The following is a 15251-nucleotide window of genomic DNA, read 5'->3' on the forward strand; positions in this document are numbered from 1 at the left end:
GGATGAAATTCTGAGCAAGATGGACTTGTTCAATTAAAAGTATACATTCGTTTGGTCACCCGTACAAGTGATTATTCTTTTCAGGCCAGAAAAAGAATAATGGATCAGAACTGAACCAAGATACAGAACCAGCCCGTTTGCAGTTGTCCCAGAGGTATAAGGAATATTCCCAAATGCCAACAAGGATTGATAGACCACATCCTTAAGTGATTGAAGATTCGTTTTTTGTAACAACAACTACCTAGCGTAGTTGGTGAGTTGTGGTGTGCAAAATCCCTTGCTTTTTAGGAGGTCTCAAGTTTGACCCTCTTAGCTGTCATTTTGTTGAGGCTTTTTTTTAGAAGATTTTCTCTCTCCTACTCATCACTCAAAGGAGGTCGGCTAAAGGGTTTCTTACGCAAGAGGAGAGAGAAAAAAGGAAATAAAGAGAAAAATAGAAAAAAGGGAGAAAAAATAGGGAAGGAAAAAAAAAGAAAAAAAATAAAAAAAAATCATCCTAGATGCTACCCACGTTTGAAGAAGACAGAGAAAAGAAATAAAAAAAAAGAAGAAAAAAGGAAGCAAAATCATTGGAGATTTCCTACTTTCTACAATTCTCTATCTTCTCTCTTCTCCACCTCATCAACAAGATAAATTTTTTTTTTCTTTTTTAGAAGTTAAAATCGTTAGCTTCCCTTCCCCATTCTCTATATAATAGAATTAAAACAAGGGGAGGAGGCATTTCATTATTCTTCTTAGGCTTTTTTTAGTTGCTCTATCTCTTTCTCTAGTATTCTCTTTCTCTAGCTCTAGTTCTAGGTTTATGCTTTAAACACTTTTGTAAGTTCTTTTTATTCAATTAATGCAAGCACTTTTTTTTATTCAGTCTTTTATTTTTATTGTTTAAGCAATTGAAGTTGTAATTTTCAAGTTCTAGATCTAGGCTTAGTTCTAGGTGACAAGAACAAGTTATGAAGCATGTTTTTCAAGTTCAATTTTTTTTTCTTCAGATTTGTTTTCTCTAATACTAGAAATTTCAGATTTGGTTTATTTCATATCTGATTTTTTGTACTGGTAGTATCTCAAATCGATCAAGTGTTCAGTTTAAGGGCTGAAGTTCAAGTAAGTAGGCTCCTTCAGTAGTCTTCTCTCCCCCCTCTCATTCCCTCTTCTAACTACCCTTTCTTTCTTAATTTAGGATTTTAATTTCAGTCGTTACATTATTGCTATCCCTTTCCCCCAAGGTTCATGGCTAGTGTATATGTTGGTTTTGCCCCTCCTAGCCATAGAACCATCATTTTATTGTTTTTATTTTAATTGTCTCCCTTTCTCTAAAGCCAAGTAGAGTAACCCTTGTAAGAGTGACTCTCTGGTCAAGTAGGGAAGCTCATATTATGATGCATCCCTCGGGCTAAGTAGAGAAACCTACTTGTGAGTCTCTCTCTAGCTTTATACCCTTTCTTTTACTTTATTTTTATTTCAACATTTTTTTTCCTTCATTACTTTTTAATTGCGTGGGGTGTTTATTTTCAGCTATTTATTTATTTAATTTTAATTGCGTGGCTTGCATGTTTAAATTCTTAGATGAATGGTTAGGACGTTATTTTAGATATATATGTTTAGGATGATAAATAGAATTAGATCACAACCATTAATTGATTCACTTTCGTATTATTAAAAGAAGTAAAATAAATAAATAAATAAATAAAGTGGCTGCTCTCTCTGTGTTCGACCGGTAGCTACACTGATCCGTATGCTTATGGTTACATTTTAATATTTCAAACAAGTTTTTAGTATCATTTCCGGAGAGACAGTTCCATGTTATGTTTCGCTTTCTTTTGGTAAACCGAAATGCTTTGTTTTATTTTCCCTTTGCTTTTATTGAATTCTTGAGAAGATCAACTTGCAATAATAGTTGTATCGGTGGAGGTCGTCATGCCTCACAGTATGATAAAGATAGGTTTTGCCCTGTAGTAGTACCTCAGGAATTGACCTGAGCAACCCCAGATCCCTATCGGTAAGCTCCCAAAAAGCCAAAAAAAAAAATCAAAAAAATCATAAAAAAAAAAAAATTTTGCTATCAATTCTTTTGTGCTTGTCTTACTCTAGTTGTGGGTAGTTTTCTATTCCATGAGTGTTAGGTGGGTACATAATACTAAGAATTGATTAGAAAAAAGATATCCAATAAGTAGTGACCCTATATGTTTGTTCTCTTTAAAACCTTTCAATATGGGAGACCAACATCAAATTCACCTAAATCTCTGAAACATAGGTTCTACCTTGCTAGAATAGCTCAACCTTCCTGCATAGTTCTACCACAAGTAATAATTTTGAAGTCAAATCTCAATACATCACTATGTTGTCCCACTTCTATGGGTTGACCTCTGAGGATGCATACCTATTTCTAAGGGAATTTGAAGAGGTATGTGTTCTAATTAAGATCCAACAACTTTTTGATGATATTGTTAAGCTTAGGTTTATCACTTTTGCATTAAAAGAGTAAGCTAAGAAGTGGTTGTATGGGTTACTGACAAATTCCATAACCTCATGGGAACAGTTTATAGTTGTCTTCCTTAAGAATTGTTTCCCAACTCACAAAACCAATAAGCTTAGAAATGATATCCTTCAGTTTAGACAAAAGCCTAGTGAGTCCTTTTCCAAACTTATGGAGAGATTCAAGGATCTATTCCAAGAATAACCTCAGCATGGCCTAGACTTATGACATTTATGTCAAATAATTTATGAGGGTATTGATTACCCAATTAAACAAATGATACACTCTATGTGCCCTGAGGGATTCACATCCTTTACAACTGAAGGAAAAACATGAAAATTCTTACTTGACTTAGCTGACAAAACCCATGAGTGGGAATCAACCCAAGAGAGTGAAAGAACCATAGGAGAAAAAGTATATTTTGTGGATGGGATAGTAGCCAAGGAAACCCATTTGGATAGCCTAATCAAGAGGATTGGGGCTATTGTTCCTAGAGAGCCATCATCAGTCAATTTGGTTAAGATTTGTGCTTGGTGCCAGTCCCCTAGACATGTCATAGAAGAATGCCCCAACACCTCTAGGGGCACTTCTAATGATAGTGTTAATGCTTTATACTAGAATAATCCATATAGTAACACCTACAATCCTGGATGGAGAAATCATCCAAATTTCTCTTGGAATCAGGGCAATCAAGCAGGGCCTTCCAATTTTCATAATCAAGGTCAACCTGGACCCCAAAGGCCTTCCTTTGCACAATAATCTTTTTCCCAAAATACTTTTCCTAAATCAAATGTAGGACCTCAGGCTAGTTTTTCTAGGGCCTCTCTCCTATCATCTTATCAGCAACCCCCTAGGTTTACCAACATTGGAGAGGCAAGTAGAATAAGTGACTTGAAAAAAAATATGACCCTCCTTATGACAAGCCATCAAAATCTTACGAGAGAACTCATCCAAGTTGTCTCAATTATACCTGAGAGGGAGAAAGAAACTTTACCTAGTCAACCAGAGCCTAACCCTAGGCATCATCAGGCTGTTAGTTTACAAACACAAACTAATGCACCACTGAATATAGTACAAGGTTAGACCCAACAAGGGCCCTCTAACCAATGTAATGTTGTTTATGTCCTTAGGAGTGGTAGAGAGTACCGACAGAGCATTCCTAAATCTTCTCCATCTGTTACTCCTATTAACTCTCCTTCAGTTGAGGACACAAGTGTGCCTCTTATTCCAGGTTCGTCTGATGAACCTAAAGATTCTTTTAAAGTTAAAGATGATTTGGTTGAGGAAACCAAAAATGATTCTTCTGAAAAAGGGCAAATCCCTAACAGTCCTTATATTCCTCCTGTCCCATTTCCTAATCGTTTGGTAAACAAAAAGAAGATTGCTTCCATGGATAAAATTTTAGAAGTGTGAACATCCTTCTTTTGGATGCCATATCCTAGATCTCTGCCTATGTAAAGGTACTGAAAGATTTGTGTACTCACAAACATATCACTAGTGTGCCCAAAATAGCATTCTTGGCAGGTAACATTAGTTCCATAATTACTCAACCAAGCCCTTCTCAACTAAGGATGAGATCACAATAATTCTAGGAAGACCATTCTTGGCTATTAGTACTACATTAATCAACTGCCGGAATGGTTTCCTAAGGTTATCTTTTAGTAACCAAACTATTGAGTTTAACATATTTATGATAGGCAAGCAACCACATATGGAAGAATAGATCAATATGCTTGAGGATTTTCTAAATTTTTCTGATGATTTAATAATCAACTTTGATATTTATTTTGATTCAGAATTCAAGAGTGTATGGATGAGTTGGATGATGATAGTGAAAATTTCTTTTCTGAAGTCTTGAGTCTTCACACACCTGTGGAGCCCTTAGGACCCCTTTCCAATTCCATTCCTAAACCTTCCATAGTTAAGCCTCCTAAGGTAGATCTTAAGGAGTTGCCATCTAATTTGAGGTATACTTTCCTAGGGCCTGACCAGACTCTTTCTGTAATAATTTCTTCAAATTTGACTTCTAACCAGGAAGAGGAGTTACTTAAAGTGTTAAAAGATAATAAGGAAGCCCTAGGTTGGACCATGGATGATATCAAGGGTATAAATCTTTCTATTGTGCAACATCATATGCATCTTATGGAGGATTCCAAACCATCTACGGAACCCCAAAGAAGAGCTAACCCAATGATGATGGAAGCCATTAAGAAAGAGATCTTAAAGTGCTTGGATCATGGAATAATTTATCCTATTTTCTAACAGCCAATGGGTAAGCCCAATTCACGTAGTGCCTAAGAAGTCTAGTGTGACTGTAGTTCCTAATACCAATAATGAACTAATTCCAACCCGTGTCTAATCATGGTGGAGAGTGTGCATAGACTATAGGAAACTTAATGTGGCAACCTGGAAAGATCACTTCCTATTGCCATTTATTAACTAGATGTTAGAGAGGTTAGCTAGACATGAATACTATTATTTTCTTGATGGATATTCCGGCTATACCAGATCCCAATTTCTTAGAGGATCAACATAAGACCACTTTTACATGCCCAAATGAAACATTTGCTTACAAGCATATGCCCTTTGGGCTTTGTAATGTCCCTGCTACATTCCAATGATGCATGATGAGCATCTTTTCTGACATGGTTAAAAAATTCTTAGAAGTATTTATGGATGACTTTTTAATTCATGAGAATTTCTATTCTGAATGTCTTCATAATCTTTCTCTAGTTTTAAAAAGGTGCATATCTAAGAATTTAGTTATGAATTGGGAGAAATTCCATTTTATGGTTAAATCTGGTATTGTTTTAGGCCATGTAATATCTAAAGAGGAAATTAAAGTAGATAGAGCCAAAGTGGATTTAATTGATAATTTACCACCTCCTCAATCTGTTAAGGATGTCCAATCTTTTCTAGGGCATGCAGGCTTTTATAGAAGGTTTATTAAGAACTTTAGTCAGTTAACCCGACCTCTCACTTCATTACTTGTCAAAGATCAAACTTTTGAGTTTTCTAAAGAGTGCCTAGAATCCTTTAAGCAACTTAAGAAGGAGTTGACCAATGCACCCATTGTTCAACCACCTGTTTGGACTGAACCTTTTGAACTGATGTGTGATGCTTCAGATTTTACTATAGGAGCGGTTTTGGGTCAAAGGATTAATAAATTATCCACTGTCATTTACTATGCTAGTAGGACCTTAAATGATGCACAACTCAATTATACAACCATTGAAAAAAAAATTTAGATGTTGTGTTTGCATTAGAAAAGTTTCGGTCTTACTTAGTTGGTTCACATGTGGTGGTGTGTACTGATCATTCTGCTCTCAGATACCTAGTTCAGAAGAAGGATGCCCAAGCCCATCTCATTAGGTGGGTTTTACTTTTATAAGAGTTTGATTTAGAAATTAGGTATAAGAAAGGAGTTGAAAACCTAGTTGTAGACCATTTATCCCGGCTTTCAAATTCCTTGACTATCGATTTTTCAGTCAACGAGAACTTTTCAGATGAATAGTTATTTCCAGTGTCTAGTGAACCATGGTTTCCTGACATTATCAACTTCTTAGTTTCAAGTGTGACTTTGGATGACTGGTCCACCCAAGATAAGTATAGGTTTCATTCCCATGTTAAACACTTTTTTTGGGATGCCTTATTTATTTAAGATATGTCAGGATCAGATTATCCGATGATGTGTTCCTGATCATGAGCAACATTCCATTCTCTCTTTTTGTCATAATCATGCATGTGATGGACACTTTGGACTTAAGAAGATTGCCGCAAAGGTTATCTAATACGGATTTTATTGGCCCACTCTTTTTAGAGACTTTTGATTTTTGCAAGGCTTGTCTCACCTGTCAGTCTTTTGGCAGTATCAATAAGAGGAACATGATGCCCCTCAACCCTATTTTGGTAGTTGAGATCTTTGATATATGGAGCATCGATTTTATGGGACCATTCCCTAATTCCTTTGGGAATTTGTACATACTTTTGCCATTGATTATATTTCTAAATTAATAGAGGCCATACCTTGTAAATCTAATGACCATAAAGTGGTGGTCCAGATTCTCAAAGAGAATATTTTTTTCTGTTTTGGTGTACCACGTGCAATAATTAGTGATAGGGGTACTTATTTTTGTAATCGACCTTTTGAGGCCTTAATGAAAAAGTATGGGATCACCCATAAGTTATCTACCCCTTATCACCCCCAAACTAGTGGCCAAGTGGAGGTGTCTAATAGACAGATCAAACAAATCTTGGAGAAAATTATTAATCCCAACTGTAAGGATTGACCCTTGGGCTCATTGATGCCTTGTGGGCCCATCGGACTGCATTCAAGACTGACCTTGGTCAGTCTCACTATTGTTTGGTGTATAGGAAAGCTTGTCACTTACCAGTTGAGTTGGAGCATAAGGCTTTTTGGGCCATCAAGAAGCTCAACTTTGATTTGTCTGATGTGGGAATTCATCGTAGGCTCCAACTATCTGAGTTGGAGGAACTTAGGAATGATGCCTATGAAAGTTCTAGGATTTACAGGGAAAAGACCAAAGCTTTCCATGATAAGCACATTTTGCTTAAATCTTTTACAATTGGTGATAAGGTCTTATTATATGACTCTTGATTGCATCTTTTCCCTAGTAAGGTTAGATCCCGATGGGATAGCCCATTTATTGTCTATAATGTATATCCCCATAGGGCTGTGGAGATTTTGAATATAAGAATAGAAGTAATTTTGAAGGTTAATGGTCAGCGTTTGAAACAATTCCTCAAGTTTCCTACTACTGGTAGTGAAGAGGTTATGGATCTCCATAAACCTCTTTACACTAATGACTAACTTTTAATTAGATATGACCCCCTTGTATTGTCTTCGCTATTAATTCTTTCCATGCATTGAGGACATTGCATGACTTGAGTGTGGGGGAGGGAAACCAGTTTTTGCTTTTTCCACTTTGTTTTGTTTGTTTTTTTTTTTATTTTTAAACTTGCTAAGGATGAAGTCCTACTTTGACTTTTAGCTATTGATCATACCATTCGGTTGCTTGATGTATGAAAATAAAAGTTTTGATTAAGGTACCTATTTTGAACGTATAAAAACCCTGTTGAGAAGAAAGAAACAAGCCTGTGTCTTGAGATGGGACTTTCTTTTGAAAAATGAGAGACCCCTGTTTTATGGTGTTGGACCATATGTAAGTCTATGGGTTCCTTGTACTTTTGATTTGAAGTTGAGATATTCTTTTTAATTTGGCATGAGTTGACAAATTCATAATTTTAAATGAAGTGTGAAATACTGTATAAAGAAGAATAAGAGTTGATTCCTTTGGAATTAGACAGGGCATTGCACCTCAGGAAGCGTGGTGTCTTGATCGAAATTCCTAGGGAGGAAACTTCTGAAAGAACTCTAGCATCACTATCTTTATGGGTATATGCAAAAAGCAAAGCTACATAATAACTTGGGTGTCTAGTGTTTGCTCCACCATGTCATTCAGGCCAAAAGTAGTGGAGTAGAATAGAGTTTATTAAGCGAAAAAAGGAGAAAAAAAATTTGCAAATGTCATTAATGCTAGGTAACATGTTTGGTAAAAAACACTCCAACGCCTTAGTCATTGGTTCCCTATTTCTTCATAAGTGGTTTTGCCTTAAGATAAGGATGTTTTGGAAGAGACGAAGTGAGTTCCAAATTAAGAAATATGTTAGTGCCTAGAATTGATAAAGGGTAATAAAATTCAAGTGTGGGGGTCCCTTTTAAGAAGAATTATCTTTGCTCTGGAGCGGTATAGCCCTACCTTTAGCCAATGTTGAGATTTATTTATTCTGAATTTTTGGTGTATATTCACAGCAAACACCCACGAGACACAACTCGTCCACTAGGGGTGACTTAGGGGTTTAAATGCTTGTTACTCAAGTTAAGTGCAACCATGATTCCTATGAAAGTGAGTTAGGTTTTTTGTTTTTACTCTTTTTCTTTTTGTTTTTCTCGAGGACTAGCAAAGTCTAAGTGTCGGGGAATTCTGATGAGCACATTTTTGTGTGAAATCTAGTGTAGTAAAATATGCATTTTACATATTTAGAATGGAGCTACCTTGGGTTTTACTCTATTTTTGCAGGTTTTATATTTTCAAGGCCTTAAGGACTATCGAGTACTATATCTCCAATTTTACACATAAAGATGTCTTATTTATTTTTATGGTTGCGAAGAGGACGAAATTTTGAGCAAGATGGATGTATTCAATTAAAAGTACACATTCATTTGATCACCCATACAAGTGATTATTCTTTTTAGGCCAGAAAAAGAATAATGGATCAGAACTGAACCGAGATGCAAAACCAGCCCATTTGTAGCTATCCCAGAGGTACAAAGAGTATTCTAAATACCAACAAGGATTGATAGATCATTCTTGGTAACAACTACCTAGCATAGTTGGTGAGTTGTGGTGTGCAAAATCCCTTGCTTATTAGGAGGTCTCAAGTTCGAACCTCTTAGCTGCCATTTTGTTGAGGTTTTTTTTAGAAGATTTTCTCTCTCCTACTTATCACTCAAAAGAGGTCAGCCAAAGGGTTTCTTATGCAATAGGAGAGAGAAATAAGGAAATAAAGAGAAAAATAGAAAAAATAGGAAAGGAAAAAAAAGGAAAAAAATAATTAAAAAATATCATCCAAGATGCTGCCCACGTTTGACTAAGAGAGAGAGGGAAAAAAAAGGAAAGAAAAAGGAAGCAAAATGGTTGGAGATACCATACTTCCTATAATTCTCTATCTTCTCTCTCCTCCACCTCATCAACAATATAAAAAAAATTTTTTTTTTTTAGAAGTTAAAATCGTTAGCTTTCCTCCCCAATTCTCTATATAATATAATTAACACAAGGGGATGAGGCACTTCATTATTCTTCTAGGGTTTTTTTTTAGTTGTTCTATCTCTTTCTCTAGCTCTAGTTCTAGGTTTATGCTCTAAACACTTTTGTAAGTTCTTTTTATTCAATTAATGTAAGCACTTTTTTTTTGATTCAGTCTTTTATTTTTATTGTTTAAGCAATTGAAGTTGTAATTTTCAAGTTCTAGTTCTAGGCTTAGTTCTAGGTGATAAGAACAAGCTATGAATCATGTCTTTCAAGTTCAATTTTTTTCTTCAGATTTGTTTTCTCTAGTACTAGAAATTTCAGATTTGATTTATTCTAGATATGGGTTTTAGTACTAGTAGTATCTCAAATTGATCAACTTTTTAATTTAAGGGTTGAAGTTCAAGTAAGTAGGCTCCTTCAGTAGTCTTCTCTCCCCCTTCTCATTCCCTCTTCTGACTACTCTTTCTTTCTTAATTTAGGATTTTAATTTCAGTCATTACACTATTGCTATCCCTTTCCCCCAAGGTTCATGGCTAGTGTATGTGTTGGCTTTGCCCCTTCTAGCCATAGAACCATCATTTTATTGTTTTTATTTTAATTGTCTCCCTTTTCCTAAATCCAAGTAGAGTAACCCTTGTAAGAGTGACTCTCTGGTCAAGTAGGGAAGCTCATATTATGATGCATTCTTCGGACTAAGTAGAGAAACCTACTTGTGAGTCTCTCTTTAGCTTTATCCCCTTTCTTTTACTTTATTTTTATTTCAACATTTTTTTCCTTCATTACTTTTTAATTGCGTGGGGTGTTTATTTTCAGGTATTTATTTATTTTATTTTAATTGCATAGCTTGCGTGTTTAAATTCTTAGATGACGAATGGTTAGGACGTTATTTTAGATACATATGTTTAGGATGGTAATTAGAATTAGATCACAACCATTAATTGGTTCACTTTCACATTATTAAAAGATGCGAAAAAAAAAAATAAATAAAGTGGCTGCTCTCCCTGCATTCAACCTGTAGCTACACTGATCCGTACGCTTGCGGTTACATTTTAAAATATCAAATGGGAGGTAAGCCAATTCATTCAATAGACATCCTAAACCCACATTTGAGCAAAAAAAATTCTTGGAACTTGGGGAAGCATGGGAAAGTGTAGTGTGCACATTCCTGGCCATCCAGTAGGTCACTGTCCAACCAATGGGTTCAACTAATGGACGAGTACTAGTTGCGGTACTTATCTCTGTTTCAACCCTTTTATTCAACATAGCAGGGGTTCCCTAGGGACTTGTGCATGATCATATGGTGAGTTTTTATGATGCATTGAATATCAAATGGAGGGGTGGTCGAATCACTTACCATCAAGGGGTGGGAGGATTGAATGCCTTCCAGTTTGATCGGCAATGTCCACTTTGACATGTAGGGTCATACCTCATCTCCATGCAGTATATTATTTCAAGCTGTTAGGTAGTAGAGCTGACACTCTAAGGTGTATCACTTATTGAAAAAAGTTTAAGTTTGATCAGATTAGAGCATGGGTGTAATAGTGGCTGTCGGATGCCATTATTAGGAGTCTGTTGGGTGATAGATGGTGTAATCTGAGAGTAGTACTCATAATTGAAAATAGGGTTTGTATCGTTGGGTGACTGTTGTTTGATTTTTGAGAACAAAGATACTATCTTATGTGTTGCGACAGCATTATACCCTACTTAGTTGTATGCTATGTGGATAATAATGAAATTTTGAATTGCATTATACTCACATCATAGCCTATATGTGTCTACTTACCTTAACCCCATCCCTTACTGAGCTTAGTGAAGCTCACACCATGTGTATGTTCTTTTTTAGATAATGATGCATGTATTGTGGTTCCTATGAGGAGCGACACACCCTTTTTTTTGGCTGACTACAATGGGGACTGGTAGACAGTAGAGGTTGAGGACCACGACATAGATTGTGCTTGTGAAATTTGTGCTTACAGTGCACCGTGATTAAGGGTTGTGCTGTCTATCATCCTTTTAATACATTTTTTGACATTATATTATGGATATTTATAATGTATGACTTGATACATTGCTCCTTGTAAAGCTAATTTGATACATTTCTCATTATATCTCCTTGAACTTAGGTTGAATGCACGGATGCTAAAATTATGGTACAAAGTAATGTCTCTATTGAAAAGGGTTTTTAAAGCAATGACTCCTAAGTACTCCAACTAAACATGCATTACTCTGGGAGTGTGTTGGCCAACTGTCATAATGAACAACACCATAGCCAAGCCACATTGCTCAACTAGACTTTTAAATTTTTTTTTTATTTTTTTTTATTTTTATGTACGTTGAAAAATCTTATTTAAAGGATAGAATTGAGGTTTACATTGTCTCCATCCATTTACCTAAAACACCTTTGACCGGAATACCAATAAGAAGTTCCTCCAAAACAAAAGTTTGAATTTTGGATGGATGTGAACTTCCAATCTTAAAAAAAAAATAAAAAAATAAAAAACCACTTGGGAGTGAAACAAATCTCGTAGCCAGTTTGCATACAAGATTAGAAGGTAGCCAAGAAGATAACTAGTGCATATTCAAGATTAGAAGGTAACAAGAAGATAACAAGTTCACACATTCAACTGGACATCAAAAATAAAATCTTGCACCCAGTCATTAGAAGGATGCGAAATACAATCAATAGGAAGATGAGTAAATAAGTTATCTAAGGGTCTTTCGAAAAACAAGTATTCCTTCAATTATCCACTATTATATAGACAAATATCTGCAAGATAGGTAAGATGTTAGCAACTAAAACTATTGGTCGATGGGTATTATCATTGTGGTGGACAATCTCTAGAGGGAACGAAATAGTCGGCGTTTTGATGTAAACATCTTGCTTGCAATCTTGTTTTTGAAAAAATAAAGCAAAATTTCCACAGCATCAATGTTACCTTTCAAGATAAAATCAAAGATTCATCTGATCTTATTTGCTGCCGAACACTTGGTTTGCAAATGTGGTCCAGCCAAGCATCTCGCATACTGAAGGTATTTTGGTGCAAACCTATGCGCAACTGGTCGAAGCTGAATGTGGGTGGTTGCTCTCTTGAAAATCCAGGAAGAGATCTGGTGGATTTCTGAGAAACAACAATGGGGCTGTTTTGGGTTCTTTTAAAGTCTTCATTGGAATCCATTCGAACTACGTGGCTGAGTTCAAAGCCCTGATAGATGGTTTGTATATGGCCAAAGATTTAGTGTTAGATTGCTCTGGATTGAAAGCGACTCGGCTGCAATGGTCATTGTTGTCCAAGCAAAAGCAATTCCTTAGTTTGTTGAGCAGGAATAGAACTCGATGCAGCCATACCTGAGCTCTATAATTTGGAAGATCACTCATTGCTTTAGAGAAGCAAATTGCATTGCTGATTTCCTAGCTAAGGAAGCCGCAAAAACTAGATTATCTGAAAAGAATGTAATTTTTCCCAATCATATAGGGGATGAGATCAATTATGATACTGAATCTAGGCCTAGATATAGGTTTGATCAATTTGGGTTTTTCTCCTCTGCTGATGGCAATGCCGAAGGTGGAGGTAAAAAACCCATTCCTTTTGTCCTCTTTGTAATTTTTTCTTTCTTAATGAAATCTCATCCTTCTAGCAAAAAAAACAAAAAAGTAAGATGTTATCAATGCTATTCCAACCGCAAGACCCCATTTTCAATATAAATTGTAGATAAAAATAAATTCACAATTAAATATTGACTCATAAAATTTTAACCCAATGAACATCTCGCTCAAAAAGTAACTGCCACCCCAATTTAAAAAATAACATTTTATTTTGAGTAGCAAAATCTCTCAAGCCTAACCCCCCAATTGATTTACGGGAACAAATCTTACTCCACGCAATTAGATGAAGTTTGCTAGAGTACCCCATATCCCCATTCCAAAAATGAGAAACAAATGGAGTCAATATTCTTGTAAATTTCAAGTGGGAAGCCAAAACTAGATATAAGGTAAGTTAGCATCGATGCAAGGACAGATTGGGTTGAAACTTTACGACCACAATAAGAAAGCAACTTAGATTTCCAACTAATCAATCATAGCTCTAGTTATTAAACAAAAATGGAATTGATATTTGGTTAGAAGAAACACCAATAAATACGAAGAAAAGAAATACAAATTTACACAAGACACATAGATTTAACGAGGTTCACACACCAATGTGGTGTGCCACGTCCTCGGGCGAAGAAGAAGATGATTTACCATGTTGAAAGAAAAGATACAATTGAGATCTCTCTCAAGAACACCCAAATTGTGATATTCATTAAAATTTTATTTACTGATTCTTCAATACCTACTATGGTAGAATATTCATTTGGCATCTTCTCAGATTTTGCATGTGTGATACATATTCCTTCTATTTCTCCAAGTAAAGCCCTTTGCATTGCGATGCCTATCCTAACGGCTTGACCTTTCATACTTGTTTGAGAGAAGGTATGAATATATAATTTAGAATATAGTATTCCTTTACAGTGAAAAAAGTTGAGAAGAGGTTGTCAATAATAGATTACCTAGAGAAATAGGTAAAAGAAAATTTCACCCAAGANTCCTTTTCTCAACATGCCTTTCTTTCATAGGGATACAATTCGTGGTTCAAAATTTCAAGAGACTTATTTTCTTCCAAGGAGTAGATTCTAAATTAAGGTAAGGAATGACAAATATGAAAATAAGGGCTTCTGTCAGAAAACTTGACCAAAAACCTTACATTGAAAACCCCAAATTTCAAAACTAACTTGCTCCACTCGACGATAGTATATATATATATACTAGTAAAAATACATGGGCAAATGCACGTGGGATAGTCTCCTTCAAGCTTCCTTCTCTCTGCTAGTGAGCTCATACATTTTACTATGTTATTATCAATCACCTGGGTACTTCTTTTAGTCTCATCTCACCATCCCAAGAGAGAGAGAGAGAGAGAGAGAGAGAGAGAGTAAAAATAGTTGGTAATTCTTGTTGTAATATTACTTCATTCTGTTCAGTAGAACTTTGGGTCTAATGAAGATTATTTTCATTTTTGATTGTGTGGGAAATACAATTCCTGCCTATAGTTCACTAATGGAAGGGTCCCATATATGTGAACAAGACAAAATGCTTCAGGTTCAAAAAATAAGAATCTCTAGAGACACAACAATTCCCCTTCATATTCCTCACCAAGTTTTAGTTAGTAAACACATTTGACAATGACATAAGGTATCATTTAACTCCAATCTTTTGCTTGGTCATCACTATGGTTGTGCCCAGCTTCTTAATCATACTTGGAAAAAATGTATGAAAAATAAGAAATGCATTAGTTTCACTGATCAATGGATGCATTCCGGAAATAAGAAATGCATTAGTTTCACTGATCAATGGATGCATTCCGGAGGTGTGTAGTATACATTATATGAAAATTAATTGCTTAAAAAAATAAAAACTAAGAGAATGAATTCAGAGCTACAACTTGGTTGGACCCAAGGAGTAATCCGTATTTTGAGGTACAAGAATTCATCTTCTCCTACAACCCCCTTATTTATTATTTTTTTCTTCGGGGGGGGGGGGGAAGGGGTTGGTTATTGAATTGACACCAGAGCAAGATAAATATAAAAATTGATTCGTCCCAAGCATCATCTAGAACCAACAATGGTGGCTTTGTCTTTCTCTCCTCCAGAAGGTAATGAAATTGTTTAATTGCATTTTCTTCACTCAGGACGGACTCTCTGAGGTGGGCGTCCTTGAAACAGTTACAAAGAATATTTTATCCTTGAATATATCTGTAACAAATAGAGTATAAGAAAGTTGAAATGCTGTTAGTGGGAAATAACAAAGCACAGAGTTTGCACCAGGTTAGTAGGAAATGTTGTTCTTCCTTTGTCAGGACAACATCCAAGATGATTTCGTTTGTCATTTTCTGTTTTCCTCTATTTTG

General features: G+C 35.6%; 1 protein-coding gene and 1 non-coding gene across 2 annotated transcripts in view; one reads left to right on the forward strand and one right to left on the reverse strand.

The window, feature by feature from the left end:
- Window positions 1-15251, forward strand: part of LOC122089522 (GDSL esterase/lipase At3g26430-like) — a 72452-nt gene that overhangs the window by 16059 nt on the left and 41142 nt on the right. The window lies entirely within an intron of this gene.
- Window positions 2585-2691, reverse strand: LOC122090265. The gene has a single exon (XR_006143504.1). It is a non-coding gene; the product is annotated as a small nucleolar RNA R71 (small nucleolar RNA).

The sequence above is a fragment of the Macadamia integrifolia genome, chromosome 9 (assembly GCF_013358625.1).
Source record: "Macadamia integrifolia cultivar HAES 741 chromosome 9, SCU_Mint_v3, whole genome shotgun sequence".
NCBI classification, from domain to species: domain Eukaryota; kingdom Viridiplantae; phylum Streptophyta; class Magnoliopsida; order Proteales; family Proteaceae; genus Macadamia; species Macadamia integrifolia.